Source organism: Cryptomeria japonica, chromosome 6 (genome assembly GCF_030272615.1).
Source record: "Cryptomeria japonica chromosome 6, Sugi_1.0, whole genome shotgun sequence".
Taxonomy (NCBI): Eukaryota; Viridiplantae; Streptophyta; class Pinopsida; order Cupressales; family Cupressaceae; genus Cryptomeria; species Cryptomeria japonica.
In genome coordinates, this window is record NC_081410.1 from 338,872,877 (window position 1) to 338,892,290 (window position 19,414).

Below are 19,414 nucleotides of genomic sequence, written 5' to 3' on the forward strand. Positions count from 1 at the left end.
TTCTTGAGTTTTCCATGTAAATTTTGGTGTCTCTTGTGTTCGATTGGTTATGTGCATATGCTTTGGTGTTTATCTATTTTATTAAATCTGCTAATCATTCTGGATCTAAGAATTAAGCTTAAAAGTAATTTTTGTTGTCAACTATTTCACCCCCTCTCTCAGTTTCCCAAATATTCAACAAACATAGCTTTCATTCTACAATAAAATAAGGTTAAAATAATACATAATCATGTTTCCTATAACACAGTCTCGAAAGCCATTCATGACAAATGTAGCCCAATGGCCAAATTCGCATCAACCAAAACAATGGAAATTTAAATATAATTTGCAAAATATACATAAATATACATCTACACACATGCGACAAACAATATTTCACAGACAATCTTTTCGTTTCAAAATAAATACATAAATCAATCGGATTAAAACCACCAACCTAGAAAATTGAAGAAGAAATTGAAGACCCCAACCAAACCCAAATCTAGCAATAAAGAAAATTCAAAAGCCAATCCTCCAATGTATGCAAAAAATCCATCCAAGAATAAAATTCATAAATTCAATAGTTTCTCCTCGCTAAAGAACCTCATGACAGAATCAAAACTCTCTATTTTAAATCATCCAAAAATCATACTTCATCGTAGCTCAAATCAAAAGTAATGAAAATAATAATAAAAGTTACCAAGCATCACAAAAATCAAGACAAAATATTATTAAATAATAGTATTATTACTAACCCCTTCACAATAATTGATAGAAAATAATTAAAATAAATAATAATCTCTGATACAATTCCCAAAGGCCAATAGTAAAATGGAGTAAGTAAAATAAATAAATTAACAAATAGATATACAATTAAACAATATTATCTCACAACCACAACACCCAAAAGGCCAATCGTAACAAGGGATATGTAAGTAAATAATTAATAACCAAATAAATAAATAAACAATAGATAAATAAACTAACAATAAGTAAACAATAAATAAATAAAATCATAAATAAATAAATGCACAAATAAGCATAAATACTTAACCAATATAATTCCACCAAATAATCGTCAATTAATTATAAGCTCCCAAAATAAATATATATTTATATTTATTCATACCTACCATCATTTAATAATTTACAATGATGAGCTATATATAATAATTAATTAATTTCCACAACTCCAAATAACCAATAAAATAAATAATCAAATTCATATATAATCATAAATGCTCCAATAATATAATTTAAACTTAATACCATTAATATTTTCCACAACATATAAAATATAATAAGTAAATAATATATCATGCATAATTATAAATGCAAAATTTTATAATCCACGAAATAATATTAATATCATAATAGTATATGACTTGCAATATTCCCACATCAATAATTAATTATTTTGACACAAGGCTATGTGCAACAATACATACTATCACCTCAATAATAAATCAACAATTAAACTAGGACCGAACAAGACAACAAAGGCTTAAAACTATAACTGACAAGACACCAACTAAGCCTAGAATGTTATAAGACCTTATGCCATCTCCAATCAACTTTCCATTGGGATTAGAGACCCGCTCAAACTTGTGAAGCCAGGTGGAGTCAATGTCTAGTACCTACATCTTGTCAAACAGCATATGTATATACAATAATATATACACTTGGATATATCATAGATAATCGAATAGGTGAAAGAGAGTTGAGACATCAAACCTTTCTCATAATTGAGTGGTATAAAATCATCCCTTACGTTCATAGTAATAATACAATCATGGCAACCACAACATCATCAATGACCTCAACATATCCAATATGAGCATGAGGTAGTGTTAGCACATAACATGATATCATCGTCCGCATAAAACCATAATGTATCAATTGTCAATATGAAATGTCTAGAACAAGATAAATCATTATAAGAAATAAACATGAACTAGATGACCTAAATAGTGAAATAATCACAAAGTTAATCATAAACCTAACTTCAATAATTAAAACAGAACATAGAGTCGATGTCACCATAGTAGTGATAATGAATCCACTAATGTCAAGGGGAATATCAATATAAAGAATGAAATAAGAGGCATCAAGAACATGAACAAGTCCATAGGTAACTATCACATCCTATCATAAAAGATGGATCAGGGAGGGGCACTACATCCTCCCCCCCTTGCCTTGACTTACTCCTCGAAGTTGCAAACCTTAGGGTGAAGACATGCACACATTGGTCTAAAACTTCATTTGAATATAACCATAGTATACCTTTCTTTTACGATAATTTCAAACAATATACCTAATCTTCTCATTAAAGGATTCATTAATCAATAAAACATCTTAGTCCAACCATTTTCCTAACTCAAAATAAGATAATAATAAAAAACATTTTACTTTTTATGCTTTAATTATTTAGATTAATGTATTACATAAGAGATAAACCAAGACATATCAATTTTACTAGATACAACGAACATACTAAATCATTAAAATACCTTCAAGAGTACATCAGTAGTAACATTTTTTAGGATAAATGTATAAATCCCATCATCGATCTAGCATCTATATGCACGAATCACAGTAACTCACACTTTTAAAGCATAACAACACTCAACATCTATATGTACGCAAATAAGAAGATAAATATACACTTACACAATATTATACACATAGACACACTCTTATATTACTGAAGAAGTCATTTCATACATCTACATGAGGGGAATGTTTCTCCAAATAAGTTTCCTCAAAGTCAAATATAATCAAAGTATCACACAAAAACCAAAATCTATAGTCTATATTTGAAATAGAAAAATAAGATTCTTGGCAACAAATATCTCAATCTCCATACCAAAAGCACCAAACATTAAGCACAACACAACCTTAACTAAAGAGTGAATCTCCCTACATATTGCAAGCATTTGATGTAGTTTTCACTAGATAAATTATTCATAGTCGTTCCTATTAAATAGTTATAAATGGAACATGCATAAACACCCATTGAAGCTAGGAAATATGCAATTCATTAATCTCTAACTATTACATATAATATAAAATTATTTAATCCAAACACACTTCTATCTAACATTGCATATAATCTAGAAAGTAACAAATGCATTTCATCTAGGAGACATGTTCCATTTACTCATTCAACACTAATATTATCTAATTGCCCATGATGTCTAGTGCACTTCTCCATGGTGTCCTCCCCTATATGCATTATCAGCAGTTCAAAATGAACATGATGGGAACAACACTTAACACAAAACCATGGCCCACAATACTCAACATCTAAAAATACCACTTTTAATAAAAAAGAGTGACAAGTACCACAAGGTAGAACAAAATAGATAAAAGATGAATCAAGTGGTTAGCCCTAGAATAAATAAATCCAACAATCAAATTAGCCCCAATGGCACTTCGACAAATCACAAATATCTCAAGACAAATTAATCGACACAACCCAATCCACAACTTGAGGTGACTAATATTAACCATACCATAGGTAGTAATCGATGCACAACACCCAAGGACACAACACCCTGAATGTGTTAGAGAGTGTACACCAGACATTTAACACCATAAGTTTATTTATATATCTATATATGTTTTATCACTTTTAATGAAATGCAATCGTTTACTAGAATCTATGCAATTATCCTTTATGAAAGAAGACATATGCAAGGAAGAGATAAAGTGTCTCATATACACATAAGGAATACACTCATAACATGTCTAATGTTTATTTAAGATGTCCTATCTATATGATGATCACACTTACCAAGTTGTAATAGAAATAGATATCAGAACCTCAAATAATCACTTGATGATACACCACAACATACACCTTTTCTCACAATGCATAATGAATAGCGTACAAATGATTAAAATGTCCTTCATGATAGGGTGAACTCACAAAGCTGGTTCCCACTTTTTGGTACGTCCTGATTTTTGCTGAAATCATACATTTTTTAGAAAATATAATGATTTAAGCTTTAAGAGGTCCCATTTGAACTAATTAATTGAAGAGATTTAAATCAAAGGCTCTTAGATCAAAATTTCTTAGATAGAACCTCTCTACTTCTAAATTATATTTGCAATGGAGTCTCCTTTGCATGTATTAAATGCTGATAAAAAAACAATTTTACATTAGCTTTTTGGGGGTCAAATTAATTCATTTAAATTTTTATTTTTTTTAGGTATTTAGTCCTTATTATAAGCTTTCCAAATAGTATAAGTTTTAATATATTTAATTTTATTAATATATTTTAATTTAATTTCTTATGAATGTAGGTTTTTCACCGAACATGAACTTCTTTGTTCAATGCATTGGGAAAAATAGTAAACTAATTCAAAAAAAATCTGAAAAATATCTATGCACTAGGTATTGGTGTTTTCTTTCTAAAAAGAAAAAGAAAATTGAATTTTGATATATATAGAACAAGTTATGTGTTCAAACGTACACCTATATCTGAATTATAATTAGTCAAACTTCAAAACTTAATAAAATGAAAAATATTCAACATATCACTATCAAACCAATTGCATGCCCTGGGTATTGGTGTTACAAACCAAAATTCAAAAGAATTAAGTTTTTATCATTTATAGAAAAAAAAATTATGCATTTCGGGATACACATCACTCTTAAAAAATGTTGTTTGCTGTAAAAAACTACTTTTTGAGGGAGATGGAAAAATCAATAAAATTTTATTCAAACAAATTTGAAAAAAAAAAATTTAGAATCTACAAACAAGATGCTAAAAATCACTAGTTTATATCATCTTCAAATTCTTAACGGTTTAAAAGTTATAGGTGTTGGAAAGTGAAGGGTTTCTTCAAAATATTCATCTAAGTGTCAAAGTTGGTCAAAAAGTGGGAACCAGTATTGTGAATTCTCCCGATATAACAAAACAATAGTCAATCATATATTCATAGATAAAAATATTCCTTTTAAGAGACAAATCTTAATAATGTATTGCTACGTAAAATTTAATATCAGATTTCAATCACATCTACTTCTACCACCTATGCTAATTTCCTAATATAACATTAACTAGTAAATTTGTCTATATTAAGCATGAAATTATATATCATAGCCTTACTTGCAACAAATTTATTTCCATTTCCATTTAATATCACACTATTTAAAATACATACATATTCTATTCAAACTCATCTCCTATCATCCCTTAACTATAATCATTCATATACTTATTGTTTTTAGTAACTCCATGAAAATTGTCAGCTAGTAACATGCTATAACCTCATTCAATTTATTATCAATCTACTAAAATTAATTGATAAATATCATTATTTATATTTAAAATAAGGTAAGGAGATAGCATCACTTCTTAATCTATTCATTTGATCAAACAGAAAATTTCATCAAAACCATACAAATCTTCCATGAAGCTAAAGACTTTTATCTTCCCAAACCAAATAAGGACACAACAATATGATTTCAAATTTCCTATACTATACATGAAATGCACTAGCTTTATCTTGTTAAATAAATATAATACAACATGATCTATTAATCTAATATTTCATAATCTTCCTATATTATTCATGCAAAATCCACTCTACCTATCTTATTCTTCTTAAAATAGAAATCATGGATGTAATACATGAATTTTGTCCTTCAATGAAAATTAATTCAGATAACCAAACTTCTCTTTTAATGTACGCAAAAAAATATTCATTAATGAGTATTCAATGCTTCTATTTAGTATCAAATAATCTCCTAGGCACTATGAATCTTATACCCAACTAGAGAGGAGGAAGAGCATTGCCAAACAATCAATATATGCACACAAAATTATATATAGATGGCTGAATTTTCCTAGACATGCCATATTTATTGTACAATGCATCTACTTACAACATTCTTTAATACATGAAAATCCAACCTTTCATGAGGTCTCCTAACATTACAAATATAGCTAGAAGTCTCAAATCCTTATTAAATGATTTATACAATCTTTTCTTACATGCAAGTTCATATATATATATATATATATATATATATAATTACTTAATAGTTCCATTTGGTACCTATACATCATTGGTTGACTTATTCTATTTTATATAGGAGATTAAAGAAAAGAGAAAGGCATCATTAAGCTACTATTTACATATAGATGCATTCCATACAAATTCCTCACATGTACATCATGATCTATACTAAAGTCATATTCATATGCATAATATGAATAGTTCATCCTACTATTCACAAGGAAAACAATGTATTACTCCAACGAAATAAGCTAATCCTATAAATATAGCTTCATTTAAAGAGAATACATACAATTTTCTTCCTTCTCTTATAACATGATCATTTATATCCTAAAAACAACCTTTAACATTTGAGTAAGCACTAGGAGTTACAAGGAAAATCAAGGCCACATAGAATCATATAAACATCACTTGCATCAAGGAGATATGCATAAGAAATGAATGCACATGTTGCACACAATTATGATTTCCAGAAAGAAGGAAAGAGAGAGGGCACATAGCATAACCATAAAAAATATCCAAGGTTCCAATGCCCTTTTACAAACATGAATCCCAAAGGGCCAGCCCAGAAAAAGATCACTATAACACACCACACTAGACTAAGGACTACAACCTTAACCAAAGATCCTAGTGTTTGAAACATGAGCTCTAATACCAGATGTAATTCCTACCAAAATACCCTAGAGAAACTAACCAACTAAACAAGAAAATAGAGATTTTTTTCATTTTTAAAAGAACACTTACAACACATACATTAACTTCACATGAACATATAAACATAAATACCCAAGCGGAATTAACTCACATCACATAAATTAACTGTTGGTATTTTGGTTATATTGATATGGTTTTTTCATTGATGTCAACACTTATTAACACTTATTGACTCTGGCACTTTGGAGAATTGGCAATGTTCACCGACAAGCAAGTGACTTATGCACAGTCACTGGTATCTGGTACACCAGCAGGATAAATTGTTCACCGGAACTTGGAATAACATGAAAAACACTTGGTTATGTTGAAGACATCATTTGGACACTTTGTCTTGGAGATTTGTTCATTGGATTATTTGTATTTGCATATTTGCTTTTACTGACAAATAGGTCCAGAATAAGCATCAGTAAGCTTATCTATTCTAGATCAGCATGACATGCTTTAGAGATGATTTTGTTGTTATGGTAAATGCATTAAGCCGACATGTTGAATCAGATATTGCATCAGTTATTGATTTACTTGTAATTGTTTTATTGTAATATCTTTTAGAGACAACCTACTAAAATTGTTCTTAGGTTATGGTATATATGTAAGATCGACATGTGATTGGGAAAAGGAATTGTAAGAAGGTATATGTGAGATTAAGAAGAGCTATACACGCAGACATAATTTGAAGGTTAAGCAAGGTTTTTGTGAAGGCAATCAGAACTACACCGGTATTGAATCCAGCATAGGAAGATTCTATTTTGAGAAGTACATCTTTATTGGATTTAACCATCCAATTGTAGTCAGTGTGACTCCTATTTGTGTTTGAGCAGTGAGCTCTAGGCGGTTGGCCTTTCTGCATGTGCAGACCCCAATTGTATACACATACTATCTGTAGTAGTATCATTTGATTGTGGGTAAGGTTTCCCACCATGGTTTTTCCCCTTACAGGGTTTCCACGTACAAATATTGGTGTTATATGTTGTGGATGTTATCATCTTTCTGTTTCATGCATTAATCTTTACCGATACTACAATTAACTGGTAAACTGTGTACCGACATAAAGTTTGGTTTACTGGTATTAAGCATTAAGGTTGGTTAAGTTGTTTTTGGTTTGAATTTATTTGACAACTGATTCACCCCCCCCCCCCTCTCAGTTGTCTCAAAGACCTAACAATTGGTATCAGAGCTTAGTCCTCTTTTTGCAGAAGTTTAACAGCTTGAGGAGATCCAATGTCTACTAACTATTCAGGAAGGATAGTTCTAAACTTGATAGAACCAACTATGGCATATGGAAGATCAGAATGGAGACACATCTGAATTGCATTGGAAAGGACATCTAGGATGTTACAAAGAATGGCTATACTGCTCCTACCCTCGATCAGCCTAATCCACCTACCTTAAGAAAAGATGAAGAAAATGATTGCAAAGCAAGGGAAGCACTTTTGAGCACATTATCAGATCAACAAATCATGGGATTATCAGATAGGTCTACTACTAAATCTATTTGGTATCATTTGGAAACATTGAATGAAGGAGATTCCACAGTCAAAATTGCAAAACTTGAAAGCTTCTGGGTCAGGTATGAAAATATGAAAATGGAAGAAGATGAAAGGACTTCTGCTTTTATGGAAAGAGTAAATGAAATTGTTTTGGGTATTAAATGATATGGAGGAACCTTAAGTGAAGATGAAATTGTTTCAAAAGTTTTAAGAGGATTTACACCGGCATATCAAATGAAAGTTACTACTATAAATGAGTTGAGAACAATGCCTAATACATCAATAACTAGGGACACATTGATTGGAAAACTTTAAGCTTTTGAAATTGAGGATTTTGGTCATGTTGCTACTATAAAAACAGATTTAGCTTTTAAGGCATCAACATCATCTGGACCATCATTTGACAAATCTGATTGGAAAGCCTTTTATGCAAGAGAACTTGAAGAAAGCAGGAGAGAAAATGAAGAAGTTGAAGAACTTGGAGCACTATTTGCAAGGAAAATGCCTAAAGGTCCAGTTGGAAGTAAGTATGAAGGTAAAGCACCCTTTAAATGTTTTAACTATAATAAGATTGGTCATATGGCTTCAAGATGCCCTGATAGACATGCTAGACTAAGAGAAGAAGCTAGAAGAACATACAAGCCTAACCCTGAATATCAAAGATACAGATTTAAGAAGAATACAGATAAATCTTGTTATCTTGCTGATGATTCTGATGAGGATCCGATAGACTATGGATGGGTTTTTGTTACTATAATAGAATATCAACTGGCACCTACTGTTCCACCGGTAGAGCAGGCCCTAGCAACTAAAATTGAAGTTAAGGATGAATGGATCATTGATTCAGGAAGTTCACATCATATGACTAGTGATAAAGGTAAATTTTTCAACTTTCAGGAATATAATGGAGGTTTGGTAAGATTTAGAGATGACAAAGTGTGAGGCCTCACCTCGACTCAGTCTGTCATTCAGTGGATTTTATATTTAGATGATTATGGATACTTTATTTTGATGCATTTTTGAGACATAGAACTTACATGATTTCAGGATTTGGATAACATTGCTATGATTTGATGATTTTACTTATATGCTTTATGAGATAGAACACTAAATGATTGTTAGATAATATGATATTGCAATGATAGATGTCCTTATTTAATTTGCAGGACTTTACTATGATAATAGAACTATCATGTATGGTTAAGTTTATGTGAATTGGGATGAAATTGTTTATGAGAATTTTGCTTGATAAAAGATGTATTTAATCTGTGCAGATGAAAATTTTATGCAAGTGATGATGTGTATTGTTATACTTTTAAATTATATTATATATGTATATTTGGAAGTACTAATGTGTGAATTGAGATGCGCAGGAAATTTACCATGTGACCATGGAAAATTACGGAGAACCAAACCTAGACTTATGTATGTTCGTAAGCCAGGGGTTGTCGATTTGGAGAGACAACACCCCGTTTGTGTGGTATTTTATTCGTAACAGTACATGTTGCATGAGTGTTAAATGTTATTTAAATTTAATATGTAAAAACCACAAGAGACAATTTCATGTTTTAATTTGTAAAAGTGTTTTATTTGTGTCACTTGACACACATGTGGATTTAAATTTAAATGTTTTAATTGTATCTCTTGGTGGGAAAGTGTTTAATTATAGTTTTTCTTAAATAATATAATGTGTTGTCATAAATACTTTGGGAATATAATCTTTGGAGTGGTCAACATATGTTTGACCCGAAAATAAACTTCAGAGGGGTTTAAAATGGGTTAAATGAACACCTAGGGGTAGTTTAATAGGGTTTCCTAAAGCCCATAAGGTATACCTAGGGGTTAGGGGTAATTTTAGGCAAGTTTCTACTTTTAAATGATCTTTTTAACGCTTTAAAAATTGGCTTTTTTGAGTTGTGCGAAAATTCAAAAAATTAGAAGTTTTAATCTAGTTGAGATTTTGCCTTTTTGGAATGAGAGTCTTTTTTTTTGCATTCTGCTTTTCTTTCCTTTTTGTTTCTTAGAAACTTGTGAGAACTCAGAGAATGAGCTTCTTAAGCAAGATTTTTGAGAATTTGAGGGTAATCACCCACTCTCCATTTTTGGAGACAAGAGAAATTGTAAAAAAAAAAAAGAATAGATTGGAATAGAAAAATTTGACTAAGGGTAGAAGGAAGAAGATTCGTGAATTGGGCAGCTCTTCCTCAAATATCAAAACTACTATTGGGCAGATTAAAGTTGGTTTGAATATTCTTTTAAATGGTTATTTTCTTACTTGTGTTTGAGTGTATGATTCATGAAAGAAATCTGTGTTTTTTGTATGTCTTGTTTTAGAATTTCATTTGAAAATCTTGCATTATGTTTTGTTGTGTTTTGGGAGTTTTCTCAAGACCTCTTACTCTTGGGAGAGAAGAGGATCTTGTGGGTGGTAGCAGTGACAACCCTCGAGTGAGAGACTCTCGTTTGAGAGCGATCACAAGGGATCTTTGTGTGACCCTTGCTGCATGGCATGTTTGTGCAATGGGGGTCATAAGGAGGGATATAAGGCTAGAATGCCTTTGGGGGGCATAAGGATTAAGGGGTTGAGATTCTTGATATATTTATTGTGCCATGAGGTGGCTACTTGTTTTTCCATACTTGCAGTTCTCCTCAGGGTATTGGTCCACTACCACCCTTTGAAAGAATCATCACCAAAGTGTGGTGCTGTGAAGCCAAGTTGGGAGTGTGTCTGAAAATCTGTATGTATTTTGCCTTCTATGTGTTTGCCTGTTTGTTACCCGTCTAGGAATTGGTTCTTCGAGCTCGGGGGTGGCTACCAGTTAGCCTAGGCTGGGAGGTGAGCACTCCGTGGTCATATTGTGTTTTATTATGCAGGAAAAGTCAGGAGAAGAGAATAGGAACAGTGAAAAGATGCAGAAGATTATTGTTGAAGATACTTAAATCCATTTGCAGTTATTTGTTTAAATTTGTTAATAGAAATATACCTCTTTCGTTGAATGAGAGGCAAGTTGTAATTTTGAGATAGGACATGTGATTTTATTTTTGTAGTTAAATAAAGAAACATCTTGTAATATTTGCAGATTATTGAAAGAGTTGTAAAAAGCCAGATATGTTTCTATTTCTATTTTGAAGAGTAAAGGGATTGCTTGTTTTGCATGCAAAAGCTTCTTTTGTAATATAAAAAAAAAAAGTCAGTTTTATTTAAATTTGAGTTCTTCTTTTTAGCTGAGAATCTATCTCCATTTTAATTGCAAAAAAAACATGATTTGTATTTGCTATTAACATGTAAATAAATCAGTTGTTTTATTAGTTGAGAAATCAATGAATGTATTTATTATAGAAAGGTATATTGTATTTCTAAATAGTGTTGATAAATAGCTTAACAATAGATTTGCTTCATTCATTTATCAGCAATTACAATAAATAAAAAAAAATAGAGCCTAAGCTTATATATAAATTATATATATATATATATATATATTTATATGTGCGCATGTAATTTGATTTTACATAATGTTTTTCCTTTATTATTTTGTCAAAAAAAAATTGCATGAAAAACTTATTGAAAAAAAATATATATTTATATATATTCACCCTTATAACTTTTATATTTATAAATTTATATAAATATAAATATATATATATATATATATATATTTATATAAAATATATTTAAAAAATAAAAAAAAATAAAAAAAAAATAAAGGGAAAATGTTGGTTTGCTCACGGACCTCACTGTGGTGCACACAGTGTGGGCCATGCGGCTTGCACTGTGCGAACACACAGTGTGGGCCACTTCGGCTCCCACTGTGTGGACACACAGTGTCAGCCGTGGCCACCACTGTGTGGTCACATAGTGGTGTGAGCCGCCAGCGGCTCCCACTGTGTGGACACACAGTGGTGCCGCGCCACACAGTGGCGCCTTCGGCCCCATCGCCCTTCATCAAAATCTGCATCAAAAAAAATGGCCGCCGCCATGGGGGTTTGGCCCTGTGGAAATTTAGTGGTATAAAAAAAGAGATTAAACCCTAGCCCGAGTATGGCTAGGGTAAATGAAATAAAAATAATATGATAGTTTAGAGTTGTTTAATATATATAAATAAAAAATAGATCCCTAATTAGGGTTGGAAAAATATTGACTATTATATTGGAAAGTTATTATTTTTTAAAGGATTAATATATATATATATATATATGTATATATATATACTGGTTGTATTTTTGGAGTAAATATTTAATAGAGAATTAAATATTTAATTACTTTCGTATGATTACTAATAGGAAGTAAAAGAAAGAGAAATGTATAAATTTTTTTTAAAAAAACTAGTCTTATAATTTTAAATATATTTAATGTGATAAATGCTTAATTTTGCCCTAGTTAATTTAATTAGAGCATTAAAATTTAAAAATGGATGTTTAGACTATATAGTCATATTGGAGATTGAATTAATTTTCCTCTCCTATTTCTTTAACGTGATTGATTTAATAAAATTTAATGACTAGGTATCTCGTGGAGATAAAATTAGACCAGTTAGATTTCTGCTAATAAAATTAAACAATAATCGATGCTTGGTTCATTTCAGAATTAGCTCGAATATAATTATGGCAAATTCATTAACGCTTGTCGTGTGAGCGAACTTGTTAATTAATTAGTATTTAAAAAAAAAAATCGTTCCGTTTTTGCCCTAAATTTTGGGCATGACATTTTGGTATCAGAGCAAGGTTTCCACACTAGGAACCTTACTCCACTTACGTTTCGCCTTAGAACATTTAAAATTATTTTGTTAAATTGATTTTATCAGACTTTTGAATTTAATTGAATTAAATATTATTCTAAAAGAAATTAATTAATTAATTGTTTTGCCTTATTTTCCTCTTAGGATGCCTCCGACGACGCGACAAGCTCGCAAGTGCGGATGGGGTCCTAGACGTGTGTGCATAGCACGTGAAGAGGTAGAGAGGGAGGCATCGGTTCTAGAGGAGAACCTAGGAGCACCTCCCGAACAGCCAAATGAACCTAACCGAGACCTCTTAGCAGCCATACAGAATCTTATCGGCATAGTTCAGGAAAGGATCCCAGCAGAGAACCCTCAGGTTAGAAGTCATGACTCTAGAAGTCATAGATCTGTGGATAAAGAATGAAGTAGGAGCCTAGCTCCAATTCCTGTAGAGAGTCAGGGTGGTAATGAGCTAGAGTCTGTGCATATGCCAGGACCACCTCCAGTGGTGGAACCAGTTTATTTTGAGAGAGCTCATCGAGATCCCGGGGATCTCATCAAGGAGGTCATGCACCTCCAACCGCCATCGTTCGGAGGGTCTACAGATGGAGTAGAGGCCGAGGCATGGCTTCTTAGTCTTGAGAGGTGCTTTGCGTTGTGTTCTTATGAGAGCAACTTGAAAGCACGTGTCGCTGTTCATCTTCTGAGAGGGACAGCCTCCACTTGGTGGAGACAGGAAGAGTACAAATGCGGATTAGTTCCTGATACTCTCACTTGGGAGATATTCACAGAGAGGTTTCATGAGAGGTACCTATCAGAACACTTCAGGCAGCGTCGTATAGAGGAATTTCATGATCTCCAACAAAAAGGCTTGTCAGTAACCCAGTATGAGAGTAAATTCTTTGAGTTGTTGCCTTATGTAGATTATCTAAAGGATGAGAAACTTCTTGTAAACCGCTTCATCAGGGGATTAAATGCTGGTATAGCCGGGCCTGTTAGGATGTCCACTCCAGAGAGCCTTCGGGTTGCTGTAGAGAAGGCACTGATTGCCGAGGAAATTTAGGTCAAACCACCGGACAATAGGGATCGGTTTCAGAATCGAAATCCCACACCTCAGACTTATGGATTCCAGAAACCACATTGGAAAGGAAACAACTGAAATTCTCAGGGGTTCTCCAAACCTCCTCCTCCACAACAGACACCACAGAACCAGAGGCAGAAGCCTCCACAGTATCAGGAGGGCTCCAAGCCCAAGCAGTGCCAGATTCAGGGACAGAAATGAGATCAGAGAGCACAGGGGAAATACACACAGCCGGCGGGGACTCAGTAGTCCTCTAGGGGTGGGTATAGCGGATCCAGCAGGACAGGAGGTCAGGCATTCTCTAGGCCTCAGGGTGCCCAGTTTCAGGAATGGGGTGCTTACTTTACGTGTGGAGCCATGGGGCATATGGTGAGGGATTTCCCTCAGGGACAGGTGGCAGGGAGTTAGCGGATGGCCGCTTCAGAGCCGACAGTTAGTGATATGGGCAGGTCCCATAGAGTATTCACAGCGGTTGACAACCGCCAGGCTGAGCATCAGGCCACGGTTATCAAATCTTCAAGTATAATCAAAGGTAACAATGTATCTATTTTGTTTGATTCATGAGCTACTGACTCCTTTATATCTCCATTGGTTGTGGAGCATTGTGGGCTAGTGGCAACTAGATAGGGTGTCAGTTGGGAAGTGGAATTAGCTTTAGGAGCTAGAGTGTCAGTGGAATCAGAGGTTAGGGCATGTCAGCTGCAGATTGGTAAGACCACCACTTTAGTAGACCTTAGAGTGACTCCACTTGGATCTTACGGAATCGTACTTGGCATGGATTGGCTTTATGCCCACAGAGCCAAGATGGATTGCCGCCTGAAAAAGATCGAGTATGAGGATGATCATGGTTCGCCCATAGTTATTATTGGGATTCAGAGGCCCGTGTCTCTTCGCATGATCTCCATAATGCAGTTTAAGCAGAGCATGCAGAAGGGATGTTAGCTTTTTGCTATCACTATCAGTGACAGAGGAGAAGAGGAGGAAAAAGAAACATCGCTCGATGACCATCCTATCCTTAAGGGATATTCAGATGTATTTCCTTCAGAGTTACTGGGAATGCCTCCCCGTAGAGAGATTGATTTTCATATAGACCTAGTACCAAGAGCCGAGCCAGTTTCCAAAGCACCTTATAGGATGACCACAAATGAGTTAAATGAACATAAAATTCAGCTTGAGGAACTTCTTGAGAAGGGTCATATTCATCCTAGCGTATCCCCTTGGGGTGCACCAGTCATCTTCATGAAGAAGAAGGATGGATCTCTCCGATTGTGTATGGATTATCGTCAGCTAAATAAAGTAACCATCAAGAACCGATATCCTTTGCTCAGAATTGATGATTTATTCAACCAGCTTCAGGGTGCCAAAGTCTTTTCCAAAATAGATCTGAAGTCAGGATACCATTAGTTGAGAATAGTGGAAAGCGATATCCACAAGACTGCATTTTGCACTAGATATGGTCACTATGAGTTTACCGTAGTTCCATTCGGACTTACGAATGCCCCAGCAGTATTTATGAGTCTCATGAATGGGGTGTTCCATACCTTTCTGGACCATTTTGTTATTGTGTTCCTCGATGATATATTGATATATTCTCGGAATGAGAAGGAGCATGAGGAGCACCTAAAATAGGTATTGCAGTGTTTGCGGGATAATCAGTTGTTTGGCAGCCTATCGAAGTGTGCTTTCTTTCGATCTGAGGTCAAGTACCTTGGGCATGTTATTTTCGGTGATGGGATCTCAGTTGATCCATCAAAGATTAGGGCTATTATGGATTGGCCCGCACCTACCAGTGTGACAGAGGTCAGGAGTTTCATGGGCTTAGCAGGGTATTACCGACATTTTGTCAAGGGATTTTCTGGAGTCGCACACCCTATTACTTCTCTTCAGCATAAGGGGAAGAAATTTGAGTGGACAGAGAAATGCGAGAAGGCCTTTCAGGAACTCAAGAAGGCACTTACTAGCGCTCCTATCCTTGTTGTACCAGATCCTATAGTTGACTTCATGGTTTGTACAGATGCTTCTCTAGAGGGTTTAGGGGCAGTTCTTATGCAGGATGGTAGGGCCATAGCTTTCGAGTCTAGGAAACTTAAGACTCATGAACTTAATTATCCCACTCACGACCTTGTGCTCGTAGTAGTAGTGCATGCACTTGTGAGGTGGAGACACTTCCTTTTAGGACATCACTTCGAGTTGCATTCAGATCATCAGAGTCTTCAGTACATCTTCACTCAGCCGAACCTTAATGCACGTCAGAGGAGATGGATGGAGTTCTTTTGCGAATATGATTTTGACGTTCACTACATCAAAGGTAAGGAAAATGTAGTTGCAGATGCCTTGAGTAGGAGACGTCATGAGGTTTACACCATATCCATGAGCATGGATTTGCGAGACTGTATACTTCAGCACTTGCCAGAGGATGGATGGTATGCAGAGGTTGGTCAGGTAATACGATCTCAGGTTACTCTAGAAGGGAAATATGTGGATTATTCTTTGGAGTCCGATGGACTGTTACAACATAGAGGGCGCATTTATGTACCTTCCTCCAGAGGATTGTGAGAGTTCATTGTCATGGAGGCTCATAGAGCCCCTTATGCAGCACATCCTAGGGTTAAGAAGTTGCATGCTGACTTGAGACAGTTGTATCATTAGCCGGGAATGCGGCAGCTCATTGCTGAGATAGTCGTTGGATGCCTCGAGTGTTAGAGGGTAAAGGCGGAGCAACACCATCCAGGTGGGTTGCTTCAGTCTCATGCTATACTAGAGTGGAAGTGGGATACTATATCCATGGATTTCATCATTGGTCTTCCTATGTCTTCTCGTTGCCATGATGCTATCTTGGTGATAGTTGACAAGTTGACCAAAGTAGCTCACTTTTCACCAGTTTGTACTACATTCACAGATCCAGCAGTATCACAGGTGTTCTTGTGAGACATTGTTAGACTTCATGGCGTGCCCCGCAAGATTATTTCTGATAGGGATTCTCTTTTCACTTCTTCCTTTTGGAAGTCATTGCAGGCAGCTATGGGCACTAAGCTCAATTTCAGTACAGCCTATCACCCAGAGACAAATGGTCAGATAGAGAGGGTCAATCAGGTGTTAGAGGATATGCTCCACATGTATGTCATGGATCATCAGACCCGGTGGGAGGAGTATCTTCCCTTAGTGGAGTTTGCCTATAACAATGGGCATCATACTTCCTTGGGGATGCCACCCTATCAGGCATTATACGGTAGGCCTTGCAGGATGCCCTTGAGTTGGGATCGCATAGAGGATAGAGTTGCTATTGGTCCTGAGTTAGCTTGTGATATGGAACAACAGGTGGATTTGATTAGGCAGCGTCTCAGAGAGGCTCAAGATAGACAGAAGAAATATGCTGATGCAAAGAGGATAGATCATAGCTACTTGGTTGGAGATAGAGTTTTCTTGAGAGTGCAACCGCATAAGAGTCCAATCTGTTACGGAAAGGGTTCTAAGCTCGCACCTCACTTTGTAGGACCTTTTGAGATTCTTGAGAGGATAGGCCCAGTTGCCTACTGTTTAGCATTGCCACCTAGCCTGTCATGCATCCATGATGTGTTTCATGTTTCAGTTTTGAGAAAATATATCTATGATGAGTCTCACATTTTAGATTGGGATGCCTTGCAGGTGGAGTTGGACGGGCAGCTAGCTTTGGAGCCCATTCGCATTTTGGTACACCGGACATTGGCCCTTCAAGGTCGACAGTTGGACCAGGTTAGGGTCCAGTGGGATTGTTATGATGAGGTTATGGCTTCATGGGAGGACGCAACACGTATGAGATCAGAGTACCCCCACCTCTTTGATGAACTCTAGGAGGAAGTTCATGCCTAGAGGGGGAGGATGTGAGGCCTCACCTCGACTCAGTCTGTCATTCGGTGGATTTTATATTTAGACGATTATGGATACTTTAATTTGATGCATTTTTGAGACTTAGAACTTACATGATTTCAGGATTTGGATAACATTGCTATGATTTGATGATTTTACTTATATGCTTTATGAGATAGAACACTACATGATTGTTAGATAAGATGATATTGCAATGATAGATGTCGTTATTTAATTTGCAGGACTTTACTATGATAATAGAACTATCATGTATGGTTAAGTTTATGTGAATTGGGATGAAATTGTTTATGAGAATTTTGCTTGATAAAAGATGTATTTAATCTGTGCAGATGAAAATTTTATGCAAGTGATGATGTGTATTGTTATACTTTTGAATTATATTATATATGGATATTTGGAAGTACTAATGTGTGAATTGAGATGTGTAGGAAATTTACCATGTGACCATGGAAAATTACGGAGAACCAAACCTAGACTTATGTATGTTCGTAAGCCAGGGGTTGTCTATTTGGAGAGACAACACCCCATTTGTGTGGTATTTTATTCGTAACAGTATATGTTGCATGAGTGTTAAATGTTATTTAAATTTAATATGTAAAAGCACAAGAGACAATTTCATGTTTTAATTTGTAAAAGTGTTTTATTTGTGTCACTTGACACACATGTGGATTTAAATTTAAATGTTTTAATTGTGTCTCTTGGTGGGAAAGTGTTTAATTATAGTTTTTCTTAAATAATATAATGTGTTGTCATAAATACTTTGGGAATATAATCTTTGGAGTGGTCAACATATGTTTGACCCGAAAATAAACTTCAGAGGGGTTTAAAATGGGTTAAATGAACACTTAGGGGTAGTTTAATAGGGTTTCCTAAAGCCCATAAGGTATACCTAGGGGTTAGGGGTAATTTTAGGCAAGTTTCTTCTTTTAAATGATCTTTTTAACGCTTTAAAAATTGGCTTTTTTGAGTTGTGCGAAAATTCAAAAAATTAGAAGTTTTAATCTAGTTGAGATTTTGCCTTTTTGGAATGAGAGTCTTTTTTTTTGCATTCTGCTTTTCTTTCCTTTTTGTTTCTTAGAAACTTGTGAGAACTCAGAGAATGAGCTTCTTAAGCAATATTTTTGAGAATTTGAGGGTAATCACCCACTCTCCATTTTTGGAGACAAGCGAAATTGTACAAAAAAAAACGAATAGATTGGAATAGAAAAATTTGACTAAGGGTAGAAGGAAGAAGATTCGTGGATTAGGCAGCTCTTCGTCAAATATCAAAACTACCATTGGGCAGATTAAGGTTGGTTTGAATATTCTTTAAAATGGTTATTTTCTTGCTTGTGTTTGAGTGTATGATTGATGAAAGAAATCTGTGTTTTTGTATGTCTTGTTTTAGAATTTCATTTGAAAATCTTGCATTATGTTTTGTTGTGTTTTGGGAGTTTTCTCAAGAACTCTTACTCTTGGGAGAGAAGAGGATCTTGTGGGTGGTTGCAGTGACAACCCTCGAGTGAGAGACTCTCGTTCGAGAGTGATCACAAGGGATC